Source organism: Hemiscyllium ocellatum, chromosome 11 (genome assembly GCF_020745735.1).
Source record: "Hemiscyllium ocellatum isolate sHemOce1 chromosome 11, sHemOce1.pat.X.cur, whole genome shotgun sequence".
Classification (NCBI taxonomy): Eukaryota; Metazoa; Chordata; class Chondrichthyes; order Orectolobiformes; family Hemiscylliidae; genus Hemiscyllium; species Hemiscyllium ocellatum.
Window position 1 is genome coordinate 47,881,159 of NC_083411.1, and position 27,563 is coordinate 47,908,721.

Genomic DNA, 27,563 nt, shown 5'->3' on the forward strand with positions numbered 1-27,563 from the left:
TCCTAACGTGACCTTTGTGAAGAATTGATAATAAGCACCAAGTTTATAGCTTAAACAACAAAATTAACAATTGGTTTATGACAATATCTTTAACACTGCAATATTAAACAGCAAGTAATCTAATTGATGTCTATGAATTTAACCCAATCTTCTTTGTTCCAGCCCCCACACAAACAAACTGACACAATTAAAGGGATAAATTGAAAGAGAAGTAACTGGCCAGTTCACTCACCCAAACCCGCTGATTTGTGACATCACACATATAGGATTGCAAATTGCTTGGTATCAAAAGACACCAATTCATGCAAATAGCTTCCAATAGGCTTCAAGGATTATTTGTTTAATTCTTATAGCGGAAATTCTATTCACTGAACTTTTAATACATTGGTTATGGAAGGAATAACCAGAGAACATTCAAACCTCTGTCCTGTAGCTTTGGAAGCCATAATGTTCTGACAAAAACAGTGCTTTCTCTTTGTATTTCTCTACATCATTCCCATGTTTACACTATTTGGCACCAATTAATATCCAAATATCTGCCATATGAGAAAATGTCTCCAGAGTTGAAATACCTGTAGATTTCTTAAAACAAGAATTAATTTCCAGGCCTGGCCTCAAAAACACAAACTGCTACTCACTGTCCAAAGGTCACCTTTAGCTCTCAGCTCATAACTCCAAACTAAGAATGGCACTTGAATAAATAATGAAGCTCTCAACAAGATTCAGGATTCTCTATAAATGGCTGAGTACAGTTTGCCTGTGCAGTTTCCTTGCTCTACAGTATTGATGTTGAAACTTAGTATCTGCTGTCTGGCCAACTCTTTCCACTGGTTACATCAATGTTTATTTATGGTTCTTGTTACAAAGAGACTTCTTGTGGTAAGGTTGACCTCCCTGTCTTAGATTGAACTGCTTTGCTTCCAGATTTTTGCTTCTTCTGCAATCTAAATGATTTTCTCTAAAGGAAAATTTTATTTGGACCACAATAAAGCTGTCTAAGTCTTATCAATATAAAAAAATTACTCAACACTAGGTTATAGTCCAACAGGTTTGTTTGGATGCACTAGCTTTCAAAGCACTGCCTCTTCATCAGGTGGCTGTGGAACAGGACTGTAAGACACAGAATTTCTCATGAAAAGATTATTGTGTCATGGAGATGTAATGATATATTAAATAAATTTGGATTCAGTTTTTCATCTTTTAGAATGGGATATACTAGTTTTGGTTCTTTAATATGTAAATCCTAGAACTCCTTTTAAGTTACATTCTCAAGATATCTTCAGCTTTTCTAACACAGGGTGCCACCTCAGCTCAGACTCAGTGAGCTTAACCTCACTGAAGTTAAAAATCACACAACACCTGGTTATAGTCCAACAGGTTTAATTGGAAGCACACTAGCTTTCGGAGCGACGCTATAAATTCTGTGTTAGGATTGAGCCCTCCACTATCACCTGATGAAGGAGCATTGCTCCGAAAGCTAATGTGCTTCCAATTAAACCTGTTGGACTATAACCTGGTGTTGTGTGATTTTTAACTTTGTACACCCCAGTCCAACACCGGCATCTCCAAATCCTCACTGAAGTTGTGAGGATAAAGTCTGTCTGCATCTCAGTGTTGATTCAGACTGGTTCTATTTCTAAAGTCTTATCAGTAATTCCAACAACAATTCTATTTCTAATGAAGGCTGATTTGAAGACTTCATACTCGCATTTTTCCACTAATTTGGATAGGACATAGAACATAGAACATTACAGCACAGTACAGGCCCTTTAGCCCTCGATGTTGCGCTGACCTGTCATACCGATCTGAAGCCCATCTAACCTACACTATTCCATGTACGTTCATATGTTTGTCCAATGACGACTTAAATGTACTTAAAGTTGGCGAATCTACTACTGTTGCAGGCAAAGCATTCCATACCCTTACTACACTCTGAGTAAAGAAACTACCTCTGACATCTGTCCTATATCTATCACCCCTCAATTTAAAGATATGCCCCCTCATGCTCACCGTCACCATTGGAAAAAGGCTCTCCCTGTCCACCCTATCTAATCCTCTGATTATCTTACATGTCTCTATTAAGTCACCTCTCAACCTTCTTCTCTCTAATGAAAGCAGCTCCAAGTCCCTCAGCCTTTCCTCATAAGACCTTCCCTCCATTCCAGGCAACATCCTGGTAATCTCCTCTGCACCCTTTCCAAAGATTTCCACATCCTTCTTATAATGTGGTGGCCAGAACTGTACACAATACTCCAAGTGCGGCAGCGCCAGAGTTTTGTACAGCTGTAGCATAACCTCATGGTTCCGGAACTCGATCCCTCTATTAATAAAAGCTAAAACACTGTATGCCTTCTTAACAACCCTGTCAACCTGCGTGGCAACTTCCAACGATCTGTGTGCCTGGACACAGAGATCTCTCTGCTCATCTACACTACCAAGAATCTTACCATTAGCCCAGTACTTTGCATTCCGGTTACTCCGACCAAAGTGAATCACCTCAGACGTGTCCACATTAAACTCCATTTGCCACCTCTCAGTCCAGCTCTACAGCTTATCTATGTCTCTCTGTAACCTACAACATCCTTCGTCACTATCCACAACTCCACCGACCTTACTATTGTCTGCAAATTTACTAACCTAACCTTCTACGCCCTCATCCAGGTCGTTTATAAAAATGACGAACAGCAGTGGACCCAACACTGACCCTTGAGGTACACCACTGGTAACTGGATTCCAGGATGAACATTTCCCATCAACCACCACCCTCTGTCTTCTTTCAGCAAGCCAATTACTGATCCAAATTGCTATATCTCCCACAATCCCATTCTTCTGCATTTTGTACAATAGCCTACTGTGGGGAACCTTATCGAACGCCTTCCTGAAATCCATATACACCACATGAACCATTTTCTGTGAATGTTGAACACATCTGATAAATATTGCATTTTCTAAAATTTAAATTTGAACTTTTCAAAAAGAATGTATTCATTTGTGGATGTGAGCATCGCTGGCCAGGCCAGCATTTATTGCCCATCCCTAATTACCCAGAGGTCAGTTCAATGTCAACTACATTACTGTTGTTCTGGAGTCATATACCAGGTGAGGATGGCAGTCTGCTTCCCGAAATGACATTTGTGAACCAGATTGTTTTTTCTGACAATCCGAATGGTTTTATAGTCATTGTTAGACCCTTAATTCCAGATCTTAATTGAATTCAAGTTCCACCATCTTCCATGGCGTGATTCAAACCTGGGTATCCAGAACATTATCTGGGTCTTTACATTAACAGAACAGTCCAGCAATAATACCACTATGCCATTGTCTCCCCTGTAATTGTGGAATACTTGCAGAACTTCAGCAATTTTTTTCTGATGGAACTTTTATGACTTGGCAAGTTGGATCATTGAATATAAAAGTGTGTTTGCTTGTTCAGCCTCCAGTTCACAGTGAAGTTTGGAGGCAATTCTGTACCTGGAGAACTGTTTTCTCCAAGGTGTCCAATTGTGTGCATTATTTACCCATTTCTGAAATTATAACTTACCAGAAATATGCTGCCTTACTTTCCTAATGTGATAATTTATCTTCGTTTTTAATTATGCAGTTTCTCAATATTGTTTTATTCTCCTGACCTTAAAGGATTTCTATTTTGCAGCATAACAATGCTGTTACTGTGTATTGCTGTCCAGTAGGGTTTTCTCATGTTTATATGGTCAAAGTAGATTATTTCCACCTTGTTTGCAAATTAATGGATGGGTCTCAAATATTTCCCATTTTGCTGCATGTGGGTTTAAAGATAATCCCATTCATTTTAATGTGTTCTAGCAGAGAATCTCACTCTATTGATTCTGTCTTGCCAAACATTGCCATGAGTTAATATTCTAGAAATTGTGTCAGAGATATCTTCAAAGCTTACCAGAACCTGCACCAGTGCTCACCATGTCACAGATTACTCATACTATCAGTCTATCAAGGCAGGCCATTGATGGGTCACATCCGCCATATCTTTCCTAGCAGGATTTGAAGGGCTCACTTTGTTGTGTGTGGACAAGGAAAACCACTTGGTCATCCAATGAGAAGAAGCCCTTGTCCTAAACAATATGTTGTTCATTAAAGTTAGCAACTGGGCACGCATTCCATTGAGAGTAAGACCATAACTCATAGAATCAGAAATTAGGCCATTCAGCCTATTGAGTCTGCTCTGCCATTCAATCATGGCTGATAAGCTTCTCAACTCCATTTTTCTGCTTTCTCCCCTTAATCCTTGATCCCCTTGATACTCAAAAACCTATCTGTCTCAGTCTCATATATACGCAATGGCCTGGACTCCACAGCCTTCTGTGGCAGTGAATTCTATGGATTTCCACTCTCTGGCTGACGTAGTTTCTACTTATATCTGTTCTAAGAAGTCTTCCCATAAATCGAAGGTTGTGCTCTGAGTCCTAGTCTCAATGGAAACATCTTCCCAATATCTACTCTGTCCAGCCCCTTCAGTATTTTGTAAGTTCAATTAGATTCCCCCTCATTCCTCTAAATTCCATTGAGTATAGACCCAGAGTCCTCAAATGTTCCTCATATGTTAAGTTTTTCATTCCTTGGACTATTCTCGTTAACCTCCTCTGAACACGTTCCAGGGCCAGAACATCCTTACTGAGGTGTGAGGCCCAAAACTGCACACAATACTCCAAATGTGGTCTGACTAGAGCCTTATACAGCCTCAAACGTACATCCCTGCTCTTATACGTTAAAGCCCTCTCAAAATAAATGCTATCACTGCATTTGCCTTCCTAAATTCTGACTCAACCTGCAAGTTTAATTTGAGAGAATCCTGGACTAGAACTCCCAAATCTCTTTTGCACTTCAAACTTATGAAATTTCTCCTCATTTAGAAAATAGTCCATGCCCCTATTCTTCCGACCAAAGCTTACAACCTCACACTTTCCCACATTGCACTCCGTCTGCCAGTTCATTGCCCACTCTCCTAACCTGTCCATATCCTTCTGCAGCCTCTCCGTCTCATCAATGCTACCCATCCCTCTACCTATCTTTGTACCATCTGCAAACTTAGCCAGAATGACCTCAGTTCCTTCATCTAGATCATTAATGCACAAACATCCATTGGCTTTCCTTGATCTAACCTGCTTGTTATTTCTTCAAGGAATTCTATCCGCAAAGTACAGAGACTAGAATCCTGTGTATTATCACCAGGACTCAGGGAGGAACATGGCTGAACACTCATGATGCAGGAACTCGAATGCTCAGAGAATTCTCACCAGCCCCACCCTGCTCCAAATTGATGGCCATGTTTACAGCGGGCACAGGAAACTTTAGCAAATCTCACCTCACCACCTCAACAGCAAACCCCCCCACCCCCACCATGGTAGACATTGTTAAAGAGACTGAAAAGAGGACATCAATAGTAGGTTTTATTAATCAAAATCCTATCCTTCCACCCAAATCAGGATGACATCTTCAATATTGTAGTTCTGAACACATTCCTCAACTTTAACTCTTTCCGCATCTTCTATGGTAAGTATTAGTTTGGATCAGATCCAGCTGCACCAAACCAGTGGTTATTGGCTGGGAACCCAGGCAGTGCAGACTGTAAGTGGGGGCTGTGAGAGCAGGAGCTTGTGTCCACAATGTACAGAAACTGGAATCCTGTGTATTATCACCAGGACTCAGGGAGGGACATGACTGAACACTCATGATGCAGGAACTCAAATGCTCAGTAATTCTCACCAGCCCCACCCTGTCCCAAATTGATGCCCATGTTTATAGTGGGCACAGGAAACTTCAGCAAATCTTATCCCTGGTCTTGGCTGAGGTGCTGACTGATCATGGGAGCACTCAATGAAGTGACACTGATTGTACTCCAGAATGGCTGTGGAATTTCAGGACCAATGTTTACCAATTGAACAGGAATTTTCCTTTGCGTCGTTACTTCTCAGGAATGACCAGAAGGTGCACACAGTTTGGGTCTTCTGTAGAGTCAGGCTTCTTCCTGTATCTTTCCCCTCTGTGTTGTTCCAAGTAGGGACCCCAATCAGGGGCTGATGTGCAAGCAGCAGATATTTTCTGTGAATGGAAAAGTAAAATGTTTAATCATTTCTATTGGATTTCCACCCACTGTTAAGTGGAAAAGAAATCTTGTTTCCAACCCAATTTTTCTGCAGTTTGTTCCAACACCTGGTGATTCATGTTATACTGAATAATGTTTAACAGGTATGTTCACAAAGATTATACTTACATCCATACACTCTAATTGATCGTGTTATACACTGGCAGTGAGACAGACTGAAGGAAATTGGGCATAGCATTAAAATTATCCCTGGTGAAATGACATTATTGCAATGCATTAAGTGTAAAAGGTAAGATACAGTGTGAGATGAAGAGGTTTAGGAATGGAATTCCAACACTTAGCGTCAAACCTCCTAAATACACAGACACCAATGGAGGAGTGATAGAGGCAGCTCTCACCTTTTTCCACCCTCATTGCCCTCCCCTTATCATGAAAGTACACAATTGCAGGGGAGGATTAACTGAGGCTCTAGGCTTATAATGTTGCAGACGACACAAACAGGTGGGAGAGCAGTGGGACAGCAGCTGAAGGGAGGTCATGGGCCCTCCTGCTGCAAAATTGCTCCTGTTGGACTGTAAGAATTTGCAGATTGTAACAATCTCAAAGAGCAATCTCTTAACTATTGTATTAAGGCTTTCGTACCCTGGGGCACCCTTGTAATGATGTCACAGAGCAGATCTTCATTGGGAAGAGATACCATAGTGTGAGTTGAATTAAGAAAGACAGAAATTCTGCGTGAATTAAGCAGAGCCCCAAAATCTAACATTGTTTACATTAGAACCACTTGCAGAGAAACACATGGAGTAGACTGATGAGCAATGACATAGGGATCACAGAATAGTTTATCAATAGTCCTCTGGAATTATGGAACCTGTGCATTGCAGAGAAAAGGCACATTTTGTCAAAACTTTTGGCTTGCATTCATCAGAACATTTTGCAAGAATCCCAAATAATTCAAAGTGAGAAACAAAATTTATGCAACACAAATGGTTGCTAAATTGAATTCCAATTGGCAGAGACGATGATATGAGGAATACTCCCAGTAATGCTGATTAGCAGTTAACTTCTAGGCTTTGATTAAAGGATTTGAAACTTTTCTTCATGGAGAGGAGAAGGCTCAGAGGAGATTTGATTGATGTTTTCAAAATTATGGGAGGTCTGGAATTCATTGACAACGTTAAGTAAAAAAAGTGAGATTGATCTTGGAAAATGTGTACTAAAATCAGGAAATTTTTTTTGGATGTTACTGGAAAATCAGGAAATTTTTTTTGGGATGTTACTAGAAAATTATTGAATCCCATCTCCCATTGCTGCCACCTCTTGTTACAGTCAGATAAACGTAAAAATCTGCAATGCAGAAGACACCAATCTGAATCTGAGAGAGACTGTATAAGATACTTAAACAGTATATGAATTACTTGAGAATTTAATGCGCTCAAACTGACAAACTATGATCCATGAACTGTGACACAAATTACAGAACATAGTGGACCTTTCATTTTATATTTGCTAAATTAAGAATACCTGCAATTTGCAAGTTATTGTAATTATTTGCAAGCTGGCATCTTCATATTTGTGCAATTATTTTAAAACAAAAAACAAAGAAAATTACAGCACAGGAACAGGGTCTTCGGCCCTCCAAGCCTGCGCTGATCCAGATCTTCTATCTAAACCTGTCGCCTATTTTCTAAGGATCTGTATTACTCTGCTCCCTGTCCATTCATGTATCAGTCTTGGTACATCTGAAATTATGCTATCATGCCCACCTCTACACCTCCGCTGGCAACGTGTTCCATGCACCCACCACCCTCCGCATAAAGAACTTTCCACACATATCTTTCTTAAACTTATCCCCCTCAGTTTGAACTCATGACCCCGGTAATTGAGTCCCGCACTCTGAGAAAAAGCTTCTTGTTATCCACCCCGTCAATATCTCTCATGATTTTGTAGACCTCAATCAGATCCCCCCGACCTCCATCTATCTGATCAAAATAATCCTAATCTACTCAACTCTCTTCATAGCGAGTACCATCCATACCAGGCAACATCCTGATGAACCTCCTCTGTACTGTCTCCAAAGCATCCACATCCTTTTGATAATGTGGCGACCAGAACTGTATGCAGCATTTCAAATGTGGTCGAACCAAAGTTGTACAGTGGAACCTCGATTATCCGAACGTGATGGTCGGGCACTATTTTGTTTGTATAATCGATTATTCGGTTAATCGATTAAATGCCTTTCTTTGGGGTTTGGAGTTAAAATCTTCTCGTTCAGGAGACTGCAACAGCACACATCATGCAAGGCCTCCGCCCCCTACCATGTTCAACACCGACTCCCCCACAACCCCATGCAACACCGCCCCCGCCCTCATGACCATCCAACACCTCCTCCCCACCCCGAACCCCATCGAACACTGCTGTCCACCCCAACCCTGTAACACCGACCCCCACCCCAAGCCGCGTGCAACATTGCTCCCTGCCCCCAACCCCATCCAAAACCAAACCTCCCCCCGCCCCAACACCTCCCCCTCTGCCCCAAACCCCATCCAACAATGCCCCCTGCCCACCCTGAACGCCGTACACACCCACCCCCTTCTCCGGGGCAGCTGGACTGGACACCAAGACTGCTGCTGCTGCAACTGCCTTTGTGGGGTAAGTCTCCAAATAGCGCGTGCACACACACACACAAACACACACACACTCACATACAAATTTTTACTGCAACTACTTGACAGGTTCCACCTTCACCCTGTACAGGACACTGTTGGAGAGATTATGTGGGAAAGGGGGGTGTTCAGGGTACACCCCTGTGTAGAACTCCAGGGAAAGTGTGGAGAGAGAGAGAGGGTGGGAGGTCAGTCATTTGGAGATGGTGCCTGTTTAATTACTGTAAACAAAAGATGCGATCTCTGTTGGAAACACATCTTTGATGTAATGTTTCCATCGGGACCTCGAGATCTCCTTCAGATAATCTGACTTTCGGATAATTAGTATTCGGATAATCGAGGTTCCTCTGTATATAACTGTAACATGACCTGCTAACTCTTGTACTCAATACCCTGTCCGATGAAGGAAAGCATGCCGTATATCTTCTTGACCACTCTATCAACCTGCACTGCCACCTTCAGGGTACAATGGACCTGAACACCCAGATCTCTTTGTACGTCAATTTTCCCAGGGCTTTTCCATTTATCATATAGTTTGCTCTCAAATTGGATCTTCCAAAATGCATCATTTCGCATTTGCCCAGATTGAACTCCATCTGCCATTTCTCCGCTGAACTCTCCAATCTATCTATATTCAGCTGCATTGTCTGACAGTCCCTTCACTATCTACTCCTCTATTAATCTTAGTGCCATCTGCAAACTTGCTAATCATACTACCTATGCCTTCCTCCAGAGCATTTATGTATATCACAAACAACAGTGGTCCCAGCACGGATCCCTGTGTAACACCATTGGTCACAGTTCTCCATTTTGAGAAACTATGTTCCACTACTACTCTCTGTCTCCTGTTGCCAGCCAGCTCTCTATCAACCTAGCTAGTACACCATGGACCCCATGCGACTTCACTTTCCCAATCAGCTTTACCATGTGGAATCCTGTCAAACGCCTTACTGAAGTCTATATATGTGACATCCACAGCACTTCCCTCATCAATCAACTTTGTCAGTTCCTCAAAGAATTCTATTAAGTTGGGACCTTCCCTGCACAAAACCATGCTGCCTATCACACATATGCCAATTTTCTTTCAAATAGGAATAGATCATATTCCTCAGTATCTGCTCCAGCAGCTTCCCAACCACTGACGTCAGGCTCATCAGTCTATAATTACCTGACTTATCCCTGCTACCATTCTTAAACAAGGGGATAATATTAGCAATTCTGCAGTTTTCTGGGACTCACCACATTCAAGTATGCTGTAAAGATATCTGTTAACGCCCCAGCTATTTTCTGTCTCGCTTCCCTCAGTAACCTGGGATAGATCTTATCCGGATTTGTCCACCTTAATGCCTTTTAGAATATCCAACACTTCCTCCCTCCTTATGCTGACTTGACCTAGAGTAATCAAACATTACCCCTAAACTCAAAGTCTGCCATGTCCCTCTCCTCAATGAATACCGACGCAGAGTACTCATTAAGAATCTCACCCACGATCTCTAACTCCACACATAACTTCCCTCCTTTGTCCTTCAGTGGGCCAACCCTTTGTCTAGTTACCTCCTTGCTCCTTTTTCTGAATAAAAAGCCTTGGGATTGTCCTTAAAGCTATTTGCTAAAGATATTCAATGACCCCTTTTAGCCCACTTAACTAAAACCATTGTTTTAATTGTGTAAATGTTATAAATTATGCTTTTTTTGTAACACTGAAGTCTCCATAGTCCTATCAGACCAAAGGGCTGCTCTCTCATCAGAGAGTGAGGAGACTGGTGGTGGTTTACCCTGAGGGTCACCGTGCCTCAGACAAGGGGAGAGTTCCTGAAGGAGAGTTCTTCATCGTAACCTCAGCTGGTATGGGAATTGGCATCACTCAGCATCACCAACTCACCATCCAACCAACTGAGCTAACTAACCCATCTTGTTTTAGCTGTTTAATCAACACAATTCATCTGTTTTGTGATGAACCCTTGATACTTTCAGGTAAACAGCCTTTGTAATTTTACTATTTTTCCTCACTCTGACCCTAACTACTGTGCATTCTTATGTTTGTATGTTCTGTCTTTCATTGTCACACTCTGCAGTTATCCTTACCTGATCCTTACACAGACCAATAACACTGTGAATTACACCTCAGTGATGTCTTCGCACGCACAACCTCCAATGCATGCCCATTACTCCAGCTTCAATCCCTAACCTAGATGGTATTCACAGTGAACTAAACTGAGCATGAGTGGAAGCAGAACAAATGGATATCTTGACTTTGAAAGGATATGCTGTGTGTTGAATCTATTGGAACTCCAAAGCCTAATTTTATGTTCTCTGTTCCTTAATCTTTAAAAGATTTCAAAGCTGTCCCTCACCTGCCACAAGGTGGGGCCCTCAGCTTGGACAACTCTCACCACGGCCACAATGGGGATCCACATAATGCAGAAGATGGTCATACACCAGCCCAGTGCTACTGACCAGACAGGGTATTCAACAGGTCCATATGTTGGAGGGGTGAGTGTTGCTAAGGACCAGATTAAGACTGCCTGAATGAAATGATACAAAGCTAGATCAGAAACAGAGTAAGAGATTGACTATTTTCAGTTTAAATCATAAAAATGTGCACCTTACCACCAGCAAACATGGGGAGATCAGAATCCAACACATTCTCCACCACAGCCAGAAGAGCCAATTCCTTTCCCCAATCATCATCTCAATGTCCTTGATGAATCTGTTTATCCCTATACACAACAATGAAGCAGAGAGACACTATCACTTTCTCTGTCCTGTCTTCAGGGCAGCTTGTTTACTATCGAAGTTCATCTTGTACAGGGTGGCCCACTAATGAACAGGTTTAACCAGAGAAGGGGTCACTTGGCATTTTAATTATAAGGAAATTGAATCCTGTCACCAAATGACACCATGGTAGAAAAAGCTGTTCAAGTTGGGAGAGGAAATATGAATAACCTCAAGACTGCTGCCTGTATCACTGACAAACTGATTCTGGATAAATAAAACAATGGAGTTAAATGTATGGCTCAGATTGGTGTGGGAGGTAATAGGGTTCAGTTCATGATACACTAGGATAGTACTGTGGTCAAAGGGAAGTGTACCATTGGGGTGGACATGCCTCAGCTGAACCACACTTGGGGTGGGGAAAGAGAATCATAGAGCTGTACAGCATGGAAACAGACCCTTCGGTCCAACTCACCCATGCCGACCAGATATCCTAAATTAATCTAGTCCCATTTGTCAGCAGTTTGCATATATCCCTCAAAATAATTCCTATGTATACACCATCCAGATATCTTTCAAAATGGTATGATGTCAAAATGCAGGTGTTGGACTGGGGTGGGCAAAATTAAAAATCACATAACACCAGGTCTGTTGGGCTACAACTTTGTGTTGTGTGATTTTTAACTTTTAAAATGTTGCAATTGTACCAGCCTCCATCACTTTGTCTGGCAGCTTATTCCACACATGCACCACCCTCTGCAAGAATAGGTCCCTATTAAATCTTTCCCCCTCACCTTAAAACTATGCCCTCTAGTTTTGGACTCCGCTAGACCAGGAAAAAGGCCATAGCTAAACACCCAATCCGTGCTCTTCATGGCTTTATAACCTTCTATAAGGTTAGCCCTCAGCCTCCAATGCTCGATGGAAAATAGTCCCAGCCTATTTAGCAACTCACCAAAGCTCAAACCCTCCAACCTTGGCACCATCCTTGTACATCTTTCCTGAAACATTTCAAGTTGCACAACATCCTTCCCATAGTAGGGAGACCAAAGCTGAACACAGTAATCCAAAGGTGGCCTAACCCTTGTCCTGTAAACCACATTTAACAAAGAAGAGCACTTGAATTTCCATCACTTCTGATATAAAGAGCCATCTACACCACGTCCAGCAGCCAATTCATTTGGTCTGATTTTATTAAAGAAACTACAAAGTGCTGTAATTTAATTGATTTTGTTTCAGTGTTTTCCAAGATTCACTGACCATAGATCCAGCTGAGACCGATGAGTTGCAGGAGAGCTGTTATAAACAGAATCCAATCTGTAGCGTAATGATCGACAAAATTTAACCAGTAAATCCCAGCCTAAAATTACATGGAAAATTCAAAAATGTTACACAGGAAAATTATTAAGTACTCTTACTTTCAAATTCAGACTTTAAAGAGATTTGCAATATGAAGACCTATGGGTAAAAAAAACCATAATTCTAATTGAAGCAAAATCCTGCAGATGATGGAAATCTGAAACAACCACAGAAAATACTGGAGAAACTTTCCAAGTCTGGCAGCATCTGTGCAGAGAGAAACTGAGTTACTGTTCCGAGTCTGGTATGACTCATTGTCAGAAATGTTTCAACACAATTCTAACATGATGCTCAATATTCACTAACTCATTTATGTCTGGACATCTATGACATTGTTGTTCTCTCTTCTATATTGATAACTGAATGTGATTTTTGAAAATGAGTGATCAGAAATTACCTGCAGTGTTCTAAATGTGATCTCACGTGGGTCAAATACTTTCTAGATTTAAACATGATCACCCTTTCTGTACATCTTAACCCTCTGTCTCCAGATTTAACTGCTGGGGAACATTGGGGGCATTTCCACAAATCCCATTAATACAATGATCTCTCTCAGAATCTCAAAGTTCAGCAATATAACTTCAAGATCCACTACAAACCAGGCAGGAAAATAGTTTCTTCAGACACAATGAGAGGTGTACCAAAGCCAAATTAGACCGTGAATGTTTTGCTAAAGTGACAAAACATTACATTAGAAAATATCGTCAATATCAATATTATGAGTATTGGACAACAGAACAGCCATCACTTCAATAAAAACAGATAACTGATGATATTTTGGAAAATTATTATTGAAGTCTGGCTTGGTGTGAATACAAGAGTTGCCAGATACACTTCAAGGGTTTCAGCCATACAGAGATGAAATAGAAGTTTCTGAAGAGACATGACTTTCAAAGATAAACAGATGCTTGTAGCTGAAGCTCTTTACCAAGTTATATTGCCACATTATACCAGGGGCATATGGGCATTGAGTGAAAAAGAGCATCTGTACAGCTCACTGAGTATTGGTCAGGGATCAACAGGAACACTGAGATGTCAGTGAGAATGTGTCAAAGTCACCCACCATATAAACAGAAAGAACCTCTCTATCCTCATAAGATTCCATTCCAGCCTTGGTTGAAGTTTGTAACAGTTATTTCCCATTACTGGTGACATTTTTCACTAAGTCACTGACTAATTTTCTAATTTTCCAACCACCAGACATTGGAATGATAACTCAACTATACCCATAGCAGTTACCATGTGTACAAAGCGTATTCCATTCAGTGATGACAAATGTGTTTGCTGAGAAATCTTATAACATAATAAACAGAATTGTGGTCCTGTTTCCCAGTCCTAGTGTGAGATTAGAATGTCTGAGAGCGAACTCAGAATCACAGCAACATCTCAATATGACAAGATCACTGCACAACATTAAACAGCTGCAAAAGGAAAGGACCAGAGCACAAGCTCTTACTGTATTACTTCATCCCATGAATTTGATCAACATTTAAGAGTTACTGAGTACATGTGAAAGCAGCTGATATCACTGAAATACAACCTACCTGTGTCACACATAGAAGGCCAAGCAGATAAAATAACGAACAAACACCAACTGTCAGAAGAAGGCGCTTTGATCGGAGCAATGTAGGGAACTGGTCCTGCAGGGCTGTCATAACTGTTTCTGATGGAAGAAAATGTCAAATGAAATGATCAATTAATAACTTGCACAATGACAGGACAAAACACCACTGGACACACCAAAGCCCTGGAGTTTGGAGTAAAAGGTTTCTGCATCCATTTCTCTAGCCCTGAGTCATGTATTTTTTTCCCCCAATTGTGTTCCTGGTGCTCTAATGCAGAGGATAACTGCATCATCATGATCCTCAGATATCACGGAGGGTGTTTCAATATGAGTGAGTTTCAACATTAGTAAGTGAGTTTGCTGACCATCTGCTCCCTGTGAGGCAGGTAAATAAAAGTCTCCGTCTCTTGAACAGTAATATCTGTCACAATTAAATGTGAAGGGATAAATTCTAGACATGAGAGCAAAGAAAAGAGATGGAACATGAACATCAAGATTAAAACCACAATAATAGATATCAAATATGACATTGTGAAATTGTTCAGATGTCGTGTGATTTTCTTTCCCCCGAATTTTGCTTCAAAGCAATTGCTAATCATTAAAACAAAGAGATTGATTCTTCTTTCAGACAACGAGGAAACAATTACTACAAAGAAATATTATGCATTTATCAACTATCATCATCAACAGCACTTTTTTGCTCAATTCCATCATTATTCCTTCAAAAGAAATCAGTTGTTTGCATGATGCAATGCCATTTTTACCTAAACCTCCAAAATTTGTGTCAACTCCCAGAGTGAACAGCATGAAGAAAAATAAAACAGACCATAATGGTGCCCACGGCAACTGTGCAAGGGCCTCTGGGTAGGCAATGAAGACCAAACCGAAACCTGAACAGTGAACAGAATTGAAAAAGTACAATTAATGTTACTGTAAACAGGTTACTGACTTAAAATCCACTTAATTTATTATTTCTTAATTTGTCAACATTTGCAAAATTGTTCATTTTACCAAACTGCAATGATGCGCTGATATATGTTTACAATATAAATCATTATAATTACATCATATAACCAATCACTCTCAATTAAGAATTTACAATATTTGGAAGCAGTGAACACTGAGTTCAGAGTGACATTTATATTCAAGGCAAAAAAAGAATCTCTCCAATGTTGTTGAGACTGGAATTCTAAAGCAAGTTTTAATGTTGGAGAATCGGGAATGAGAGAGAAATAATTGAACAGATAATTTAGCACAGCGCGTTTTCTAAATTGTTAGGGGTTGAAAAGTGTAGATGCACAAACGGACCTCGGTAACTTTGTCGCTAAGTCACTGATGATTAACATGCATGGACAGCAAGCTATTAGGAAGCCTTGTGGAATATCAGCCTGTATAGCAAGAGAATTTGAGTAAAGCAAGAGTGAAGTCTTGCTTCAATTGTCTAGGAGCTTGGTTACAGTTGAAAAGTGTGGCACTGGAAAATGCACAGCAGGTCAGGCAGCATCCAAGGAGCAGAAGAGTCAATGTTTCGGTTAAAAGCCCTTCATCATGAATATGGATGAGGAAGGAGACTGAGAGATAAATAGGGGGTGGGAGTGCGGCTGGTGGGAAGGTGATATATGAATGCACATAGAGATGGTTCTGATAGTTTGTTGGGAAGGATGGAGTGGATAGGTGGGATGGAAGATGGGCAGGTAGGACGAGACAAGATGGCAGTGCCAAGATGAAAGGTTGGATCTGGGATGGCGGACTGGGGGTGGGCAGATTTGGAAACTGATGAAGCCAATGTTGATGCCACGTGGTTGGAGGGCCCCACAGCGGAAGATGATGTGTCCTTCCTCCAGTTGGCAGGTGGCTTTGATTTGGTGGTGGAGGGGGTCGAGGATTTGCATGTCCTCAGGGGAGTGGGAAGGGGAGTTGAAGTGTTTGGCCAGAGGGAGGTGAGGTTGTTTGGTGCGTGTGAAGCAGAAATGTTCCCCGAACCACTCCGTGCGTTGGCACTCGGTCTCTCTGATGTAAATGAGACCACATCGAGAGCAATCGATGAGGTTTGAGGGTGTGCAGTAAAATCTCTGCCGCATTTGAAATTATCATTTATGGCCTTGGACGAAGGTGAGGTGGAGGTGTGGGTGCAGGTTTTGCACCTCGTGCAGTGGCAAGGGAAGGTGTTGGGTGCAGGGGGTGGGTTGGTGGAAATTGTGGAATTGTGAAATTCCCGGATGGAATGGTATCTGTAGAACGCAGATTGAGGTGGGGAGGGAAATATATCTCTGATGGTGGGGTGTGAATGTAGGTGGCAAAAATGGTAGAGGACAACACACTGTATCTAGAGATTCATGAGGTGAAATGTGAGGACTAGGGGGGTCTATCCTTGTTGCGGTTGAGGGGATAGGGTTCAAGGACGGAGGTGCGGGAAGTGGAGGAGAGCTTGGTTAGACCACACCTGGAATACTGTGTACACTTTTGTCTCCTTTTCTCAGGAAAGATATCATCGCCATAGAAGGACTGCAATGAAAGTTCACGAGACATGTTCCCAGGGTTGGTACAACTATCCAATGAAGAAAGATTGTGAAAAATGGATCTATAGTCTCTAGGATTTTGAAGAATGAGAGGTCATCACTTTGAAACTTACAAAATAGTTAAAGAGAATTTCTGAAATTGAAGGTGTGTAATGTACCTTTAAGAGAGAGTGAAAGCTGTTTTGCACTGAAAGCTTGCAGGCAATTGTCATGTGACTGATTAGCAGTCTCAGAGTGTATTGGAAAATTGAAAATATGTAACATTTGGCTATAAACTAGATACTTCAGTTGTTTTGACCACAATTCAAATCTAACCAATCAATTTAAATTATGCCCCAGGATACTAAAACCCAATAGAATTTGAATTTAATGCTTTTGCCAACCTCAAACCAATGAGACGATCCAGTGCTTGGGGCATAAAGAAGCAGATATTTTGACAGACAGAGAGAGACCAAGTGCCATTGGCAGACTAACTGCCAGCATCACACTCTCTATCAAAGGTACCTTTTTCACATGAAACATCTTTGCAGCAAAAGACTGAAGATGACCCAGGGAGAACTAGAGCCAGAGGAAGACAGACACTGAAAACAACAGCCACCGTCTGGTTTTGAAATTAAGTTGATGCAGTTTTAATATGGGTTTTATGGGAACAGTGTTTAGTTATACAGTGTGATGTAGATAACAAACATTTACGAGAAAGGAGGATTAGAGTTCTAAATAGTTGTTGTTTAATGTTCATTTTTAGAGTTAAAGAATAAATTGATTTTTTTTCTTTAAACAGTGAAATTTGGGAGTTCTCTGTCTCTCATATTTTCTCAGATTATGGAGCAAGGTGAACTCTTCTGGCTGTTTGGTTTAATTAGGGTTCACCGCCGTGTCATAACAAGAATGACAGGGTAGCTGCAAAGAAGATGTTTCCTGTACCTGCAGAATCTAAAACCAGGGAGCACAACTTAAAAATGAAAGTGGATATCACTTAGGGCCAAGATGAGGAGAAATTAGTTTACTCAGGGGGTTGAAACATTCTCCACCTCAGAGGGCTGTGAAAGCTCAGTCTTTGAGTAGATTTAAGACAGAGATAGGAACAGTGTGGATTGGGTGCTGCTCTAGTGATATTACCACTGACCTGTTAAAACAGAGATGCACATTATTCTGGCACGTGGAATCAAATTCCACCATAACAGATGGTACAATTTGAATTCAATAACGATCTAGAATTAAGAGACTAATGATGACAATGAATCCATTGTCGATTATCATAAAAAAAACTATGTTTCTCTCACATCCTTTAGGGAATGAAACTGCTAACCTAATCTGGCCTACATGTGACTCCAGACCCAAGCCAGACTTAACTGCCCTCAAGGTAATTAGGGATTGGTAATAAATGCTGGTCTAGCCAATGACACTCTCATCTCATAATTATATTTTGAGAAAAAGATTCCCAATGATGTACAGAGGCAGGGAATGGAATGAGTGAAAGGCACTGATCATTCAGGATTATATGGTGTAGAAAAACAGACTAGACCGGCAGAATGGCCTACCCTTGTTCCTATGTCCCTGCTCAGGTTCAGGCTGTAGAACCACTCAGTGATCAGGCTATTGGAATAATCAGACTGGTGTATGAGCTATGTTTTATAACTTTACCCAGAATCATAGAATCCTTACAGCACGGTAAAAGACCATTTAGCTGAGTGAGTCTGCACCAAGCCTCTGAAGAGCATCCCACCTAGCTGCAGACCCCTACCCTATTCCTGCATTGCCCTAGCCTGCACAATCCTGGACATTACCAGACAATTTAGCATGGCCAATCCACCTAACCTGCACATCTTTGGACTGTGGGAGGAAACCAGAGCATCCAGAGAACACCCACACAGACATTGGGAGAACGTGCAAACCCCACACAGCCAGACAGTCACCTAAGGCTGGATTCAAACCCAGGTCCCTGATGCTGAAATGGAGCAGTGCTAACCACTGAGCCAATGTGCAGCCCTGGTCATTATTACTTACTTATTACAGCATCATCAACAGATAGAACTGTTGCTCTTTGGAGGGTCAGTGTGGACTTGTTGGGCCGAAGGGCCTGTTTCCACACTGTAGGGAATCTAACCTAATATAAATGGCATTGCACAGAATGTTCATATGAAACTGGTTTTTCACCTGAAAATCTTTCTGGAAAATGTGCTTTCAACAATTTATAATTTGAGACCACAATACAGTACTTTAATTGATGTCATAAACAAACAAAAGTGCTTCAGATTAGAAATATAAGTTGACATTGTGGAATTCATTCAAATTCTCTTCATAAAAAATTAAACGTGGCTCATATAAAATGTAACTCTAAGTTAAATTTACTTGATTGCTTTGATATTGCCGTTTCTGCGATTATTTCAAAAGCTCACTTTTAAGAGCTAAGGTTCAATTCCCAGGCATTCCATTGCATTATTCAGCTCCAGTCTCTGTCCAGTATAAATCAAACATCATGGCAATGGGTGTTGCTCTTCAGAGCCTGGTTATCAATTTAGATCTGAGGATTGATCATTGTGTCTAGACACTAGAATGTCAGGTTGATTCACTTCAGAGAGTACATTCAAGCTGTCTGACCCTGAATATTTAGAACAGCTCTAATTTACCTGACTGTGCAACCTCTGAAACAGGCTTGTCTTGTACATGAGCCATGTGTCCAAGGATGGAGAAGATGACAAATCCAGCATACACACTCGTAGCACAATTAACCATGCAGACAATGATGGTATCTCTGTAGCAGTCGTTATGGAACTTGTTATAGGATGACAATGCTACTAAACTGCCCCAACCCACTGAAATAGAAAAGAAAATTTGCGTTGCAGCATCTTTCCAGACCTGGTAAATAGAAAATAGAATTGGTGTCTGGAGGGAAATGAAACACAAACTTATTCAAAGTATAACATGATGTTAACCTTGAAAATAATATGAGAACATATATGCTTAATCCATGGCGAACTGACCAAAGTAGCTCCCTCTGAATTAACAGTATCTCTTATTAAACAGGACGGTCATCTTTATTGTTAATCACTTACTGCCAAATTTCCCCTGGGATGTCTGATATATTCTTCCATCAGCCATGGTTTTCAGTGACTGACTCGGTTTTCAGAAGGCATTCAACAAAGTGTCATATGAAAGCTTGCTGCCAAAGTTAAAGGTGCCTAAGATAAAGGAGGTATGCTCCATGAATCAGTATTGGGGCTTCAATTGTTACGATTTAAATAGATAAATTGTAGTTGTGGACCAAGTATTTTGTTTTAAATTTCTCAAATGGCACTAAAATGGTTTTCAGAGCAAAGTGTGAAGAGAATGCTTCAAGTCTGCAGAGGGATATAGATAGTTTAAGTGAGTGGCAAGGGTCTGATAGATGGAGTACAATGTTAGGAAGTGTGAGATCATCCATTTTGGTCAGAATAACAAGAAAATGAACTATTATTTAGATGGTGAAAAATTACAGCATACTGCAGAGCAGAGGGACCTGGATGTCCTTGTGAATGAATCACAAGTAGTTGGTTTGCAGTTGCAGCAGTTAATTAAGAAGGCAAGTGGTTTATGGTCCTTCATTGCTGGAGGGATGGAGTTTAAAAACAGGTTTAATATAAATGGAAATCAAATGCAATTGCTGTCAGAAAATTTGAGGAAGTAATAGTGTTCACTCTTTTCTATGCACAAACACTGCTGTGTTTTTGGACTGGAATACAAATTTCCAGCTGTACAGGGTGCTGGTGAGGCCACACCTGGAGTACTGTGTACAGTTTTGGTCTCCTTATTTGAAAAATGATTTACTGGCACTGAATGAGGGTGCAGAGGAGGTATACAAGGTTGACTCTGAACTTGAGAGGGTTAGCTTATGGGGAGAGATTGAGTAGACTCAATTATTGGAATTTAGAAGAATAAGGGGGAATCTTATAGAAACATATAAAATTATGAAGGAATAGATAAAGTAGAAGCAGAGAGGTTGTTTCAACGGGCAGGTGAAATGAGAAGCAGGGGCATAGCCTCAAAATAAGGGGGAGCAGATTTAGGACTGAGTTGAGATGCATCTCCTTCACCCAAAGTGTTGTGAATCTGTGAAATTCCCTGCCCAGCAAAATGGTTGAGGCTAATTCATTGAATGTCTTTAAGGCAAAGATAAATAGATTATTGAACAGTGAAGGAATTATGGGTATGGTCAGTGGCTGGAGCATAAATGGAGCCGAGCCCACAAAGAGATTAGCTATGATCTTATTGAATGGTGGGGTAGGCTCGATGGGCTGGATAGCCTACTCTTGCTCCTATTTCTTATGTTCTTAGTTCATTATTTGCAGCATTCACCATGTTTTACATCTCTAGAACACCTTTCAGCACAAATAATGATTCATGTAGCAATATCACAGCAACCAAAGTGGTTTAATATCAACGGGTACCATGCAATAGTTGTTATTGGCCACTATAAAACTACATTGTAATCTGCAGACTCATGTTGAAAGTGGATAAATAATATAAATGGAAATCAAATCCAGTTGCTGTCAGAAAATGTGAGGAAGTAATAGTGTTCACTATTTTCTGTTCACAAATACTGCTGTGTTTTTGGACAGAATACAAAATTCCAACCGCTGTTATCCAGTCTATATTAGTCCACTGTCAGCTTCCTAAAATGGTATCTCCTAGTCAGCCTGTATGTATGCACTGTGGCAGTGAAATCTCTATCCTTATGCTGTAAACTCAAAAATCTGTTTCACGCAATATTACGTTGAATAACCTTTTAATGATGTGCAAGCATTTATTTACTACCAGTCACAATCCCTGGGAGTTAAACCAGCTACTGGAAGAATGGATTCACAGTATTGAAGTCACCTACTCAAACTTTCCTTTTCTGCCTCAGTCCTTGCATTGTTAAGTTCAAAATACTACATTCTGACTGGTTAAGGATATAATCAGTGACTTTCCAATGTTCACTCCAGATGGAGATTCTAAATTTTAGATGTAGACAATATTGTCTCATTTACCCCTCCCACTTCCAGATACTTGCAGCACCAAATCTCATTGACACGGAATGGATAAGGACAAGGCTCATTCAGAGTGGCCCTTTCTATGGCCCTGACACAGCAATGTGGGTCAATATTGGCTTCAAACGTCAATGAGGCATTTGACCTGAAACTCTTAGACCTGAATCAGTTCCAAGATTTCAGAAAGAAGGAGGCACGAAGGAGGAATTCTGTTGCATCCCATTCCTTGTCATCATTCCCCAACAATTTCCATCCTCTCTTCCATCACAGACCATGACTGACCCTCTTTCCTGCTAATGGCAGGATGATATAGACCTTAAATTGACTCTTGGGTGGCACGGTGGCACAGTGGTTAGCACTGCTGCCTCACAGCGCCTGAGACCCGGGTTCAATTCCCGACTCATGCGACTGACTGTGTGGAGTTTGCACGTTCTCCCCGTGTCTGCGTGGGTTTCCTCCGGGTGCTCCGGTTTCCTCCCACAGTCCAAAGATGTGCGGGTCAGGTGAATTGGCCATGCTAAATTGCCCGTAGTGTTAGGTAAGGGGTAAATGCAGGGGTATGGGTGGGTTGCGGGTCGGTGTGGACTTGTTGGGCCGAAGGGCCTGTTTCCACACTGTAAGTAATCTAATCTAATCTTTTGAATTCATCACAAGCTCAATTAAAACTTTGTAATAACTAAATCTGGTTTACTGACATTTAGTGAAAGACTCATAAGTAAGGCACTGATTTTAAATTGACTATCCCAAGCAGACTAAAAATATAATGAAGACTCAATCATTCATATTGCTGTATTTACCTCAGCATCAGCCAGTCTGGAGAAGTCTGACTGGCTTCCGATGTAGAATTCAATTCCTTTAGAAGCTCCCTCCAGAGTAACCCCTCGGATCAGGAGTATCGTCAGAACCACATAAGGGAATGTCGCAGTGAAATAAACCACCTGAGCATGGAGAGAACATTGTTAGATTTTCCTGCATTAGTGGTACAAAAGAAGAAAATAAAATCTCGAAGCAATATGAGGCCATGTGGCCCCACCATGCAATAAGATTCTGGCTGATCAGGTACTAACCATACGTTTCCTTTCCTGCCTGATCGCCCAACACACCCCCTCTCCATAACTTTTAATTCTCTTGATAGATTGTTGATTTAAAAACTCTGCCTTGAATATATTCAATGACACAGACTCTACTACTTTCTGAGGAAGAGCATTTGAAAGTTTAAAAATGCTCCTAAGCAACAGATTCCTTTTCACGCTACCTTACTTGGAGCTGCCTGATTTTGAAACTGTGCTCCCTGTTCTAGATTCTCCCATGAGGAGAAAAAGCCTGTCAAGATCATTCAGAATTTTTGAAGGTTAGTTTTCAGTCTCCTAAATTTCTGTTAGTATAGGCTCAAACATGTGTTTTCTAAGATATACCTTTTATTTGAGGAATTAGCACAAAGAGGTTGACAGAGCTGTCTCAAAAACAAATATACCTCTTAAATAAGGAAATCAGAACAGTAGCTGCTGTACCTTTGTAGTAAGACTTGCCTACTTTTATACTTCATTCTCCTTGCAATAAAAACAACATTATCCAACTAAATGGCAAACTAACAGGATTCTCATTTGTGCACCAAGGTTAACAGACAACAACCAGGAGAGGAATAGTGACATGGAGGATACACACAGGATCACATTTTCATGTGGTTTCACAGGGTTTGCATCTTGAGCTTGTGCTTTGCAAGACCTTGTTATAAATGTGCTCATTTAAGAAGTGTTAAACCCACTGATAAAATAATAGAAATAACAAAATAAAGATAATCAAATAAAGTTAATTACATTTTATTTATTTGAGGAACAAAAATATGAATACACATGTATAATCAGTTATTATTGAGCAGACTTTGCAATGTACCAGAACGAGCTGCAGACGTTGCTAAATTATTCCACTACAATGTGGAAATTTATTCAGGTATGCCGCCTCTTCAAAAAGCAGACCAAATCTAATCTGACCGAGTCATGCTCCATCAGTACATTCTCTATCATCTGTGATGTGATGGAAAGAAGAGTTGACATTCTAGCAACTGTTCCTTACTCATTAGCTACACAATTCAGGCTCTTCCATGCTCACTGAGCACCTAAGCTTACTATAACCTTGGTCCAAGCATGCCTACAAGAGCCATACTCTGGACGTGAGGTGAGAGAGACTGGCCTAGACAGCACAGCAGCATTTGACTGAGTGTGGCCACAATGAGTCCGAGTAAAATTGAAGGGAATGGAAACAGACAGCAGGGTGGAGAATGGAGGGGTGAGAACTTTCCACTGGTTGGAGTCAGAGCAAGCACAAAGGAAATTAGTTATGGTGACTAGGAACTGAGCAACTCATCCCAGGACATCTGTGTTGGCATTGCTCACAATCAGGTCCGTAGCCCAGCCATCTTCAGCTGCTTTATCAAATGTTTTTACTCCATCATAATGTCAGCAATGGGACTGTTTGCTGAAGATTGCACAAAATTCAATGTCATTCCCAATTTCTAGGACAGTGAAGCAGTTCATGCCCATATTCAGTAAGACTTGGTAACATTTAAGGTTGAGCTAAGCAAACTTCACAGCATACAAGTACCAAATAATGATCATTTAATCCCTACAGTGTGGAAACAGGCCGTTTGGCCCATAAGTCCATACCAATCCTCCAACGAGCATCCCAGCCAGACTCACCACCACTCTTTACCCTATGCCAGTAATTCTGCATTTCCTATGGCTAACCCACCTAGCCAGCACATCCTTGGACACTATTTAGGGTGGCCAATCAATCGAACTTGCAGATCTTTGACTGTGGGAGGAAACTAGACCACCCAGAGGAAACCCACGCAGACATGGGGAGAATGTGCAAAATCCACATAGACAGTGCTCCAATGATGGAATCAAACCTGGGTCCCTGGTGCTGTGGGGCAGCAGTGCTAAGCACTAAGCCACTGATGCCGATCATCACCCATGAATGAGAATCCAGCCATCTTCCTGTGCATTCAGTCATCGTCGGGGTTACCACTGACCAGAAACCTCAATGGACCATCCATATAAATATTGTGGCTACGACAGCCATTTGGAGGTGGGAAACTCTGCGGTGAATGGCTCTTTTCCAAATCTTCCCAAAATCTAACCATCATGTATAAGGCACAGGTCAGCAGAGTGATGGAATACTCCACACTTGTCTAAATAAATGTGCCCCACAACACTCATAAACCTCTCCACTGTCCATGATCGAGCAAGCCTCTCAGTTGATGTTATGTATTTAATTAGTTGAGCTTAGGAGAGATACAAAGCTATTTGCAGGTTTACACAACTCCCAGTTTGTTAACATAATCAAACAACTATATACAGCTTTCCAGAGGTATGGCTAACTCAGTGGAAGCTATGCAGCTTCTTCTTACATGTCTCTATTATGTGATCTTTTACATCATCTCGCTGGGAAATGCCGTTTGAGACAATAAAACTTCCAAAAAGTTGGACTTTTTTCCCATCCTCCATCTTAAATATTCATTTCTTCTATCACTTGTGCAATGAGGCAGCTATGTATACCACTTACCAAATTCCATAGACAGCACTTACCAAATCTATGACGTCTACCATCAAGGAGGACAAAGGCAGCAAATACATGGGAACAACATCATTTGCAGTTTACCCCGCAAGGCCCTCAGCATCCCGATTTGGAAATATATCACTGTTGTTTTAGTATCGCTGGGTCAAAATCCTGGAACTCCCTCCCTAACAATACTGAGGGTGTCCCGACACCAATTCGACTCTAGTAGTTCAAGGAGACAGCTCACCACCACCTTCTCAAAGATAAATATTAATGACCAACAAAAGATGGTATAGCCAACGATGCCCAAATGGCTTGTAATAATACAACAGATATCCTTACAGTTACTTAAGCAAAACACTGCAAATGCTGAATATTGGGACATAAAAACAAAAATATTGGAGGTACTCAGCAATTTAACTAATACTTGCAGAGAGAGAGAAACAAAATTAACATTTCAGGTCATTGACCTGTCAATAGAACTGAAGAAAAATAGAACAGAGAGTAGGATACGGCCATATTGGGAGCCCATGGTTTCAGTAAAAGTTACCAATATCAGAAGTACTGGTGTGAAAGGTTGCAAGATCAAATCAATATGACAGAGACAGAAGCAGGATGTGAGGAATGTAGTCAAAAGGCAGCTGTGAGAGTTGTTGCTTTTGAGTGAACTTTAGAAAGCCTAGCTCCATAAATCACAGAGGGTGTAAAAGAGACGATAAGATTCAGAATTGGACCAGGTGAAGGTTAGGAAGTTAGAAATTGGATACAAAATGAATGAAGCTTTCCAGTTCTTGCAGAGGGGAAGAGGTGATACTGAAACAGTTGTCAATGTACTGGAAAAGTAATGAAGCAGTTACCAAGGTAACAGGTACATAACTCCAGGAAATGGTAAGAAGTGGTCAGAGATCATGACCATTAATGGAATGAACACCTTTTCTGTTGATAAATGCCACAGTGTTGTGATATGGCCCTCTTATAGCCACATGTCGATGACACCTTGTTTCTTGGGGATGCCTGAACTCTATATTCTTGAATCCTATTGCCTGGGTGACAACACAAGCCTCATTGTTGGGGCACAGATGGCATCATTCATTGTCCTGATGTATTTGTGGGTGTGTGACATAACTATACCGTACAGAGCCCCTATTGCTCCTTAGAAGTAACTAGTTGTCACAAACTACGTACATAACTGGGCTAAGGAGGCTCTTAGCTGTGAGCACAGTCAGTGGAGGAATACCCTGCAGATGAGGGCTGCACACATTCCTCTACACAGTGAGAGATGTCTCACACCCTTGGGAGGCAATGGCTTAGTGGTATTATCAATGCAATATTAGAGACCAAGATAATGTTCTGGGGAACGTAGTTTCAAATCCTACCACAGCAGATGTTGGAATTTAAAGTTAATAAATATCTGGAGTTTAGAAAGTAATGATGACCATGAATCTATTGTCAATTGTTTGAAAAAACTCATTTCATTCACTAATGCCCTTTAGGGAAGAAAATCTGCCATCCTTGCCTGGTCTTGATATACATATGACTCCAGACATACAGCAATAAAGGTTGGCTCTTAATTGCTCCCTGACCCTCACCACATCCCATGATGGTCACAAAGTATTGGTAAATGCTAGCTGCCAATGTTTGTGGGTGGAGTTTGATGGTGAGCAACATGGAAGCTATGCACAGTCAGTAGTGATCTGAAGTTGCCAGGTACTCACTCTGACTTCTAGACCAAGGATTCACGACATCTTGGTTGTTTGGCGTGTATGGTAAGATAGGAAACGGGTTATTAATCAGCAATTTGTGTCATTAATAAGGCACTAAACAAGTTACAGTTCCCCTTACTGCCTAGTAAGAAACACACCTCAACATTCAACAAATTCATAAAAGATCTGCGAGTTGCTCCTGATGGAAATGGACCATGTCAGAGTTTTGCTTTAAATCTCACCATAGGCCACGTGGCTCACACCCCGAACAGAGTCCACCCACAGTAACTGCAACAAGGCTATCAACATATTTCTGCAACTTTAATAACCACAGGAGGTGAGGTGGGTAACTTTATGCTGGAATATCAGATATGTTATGATATCCTCTTAC

General features: G+C 41.1%; 1 pseudogene; it reads right to left on the bottom strand.

The window, feature by feature from the left end:
* Positions 1-5,937: 5,937 nt before the first annotated feature.
* Positions 5,938-27,563, bottom strand: part of LOC132820330 (sodium- and chloride-dependent neutral and basic amino acid transporter B(0+)-like) — a 28,960-nt pseudogene continuing 7,334 nt past the window's right edge.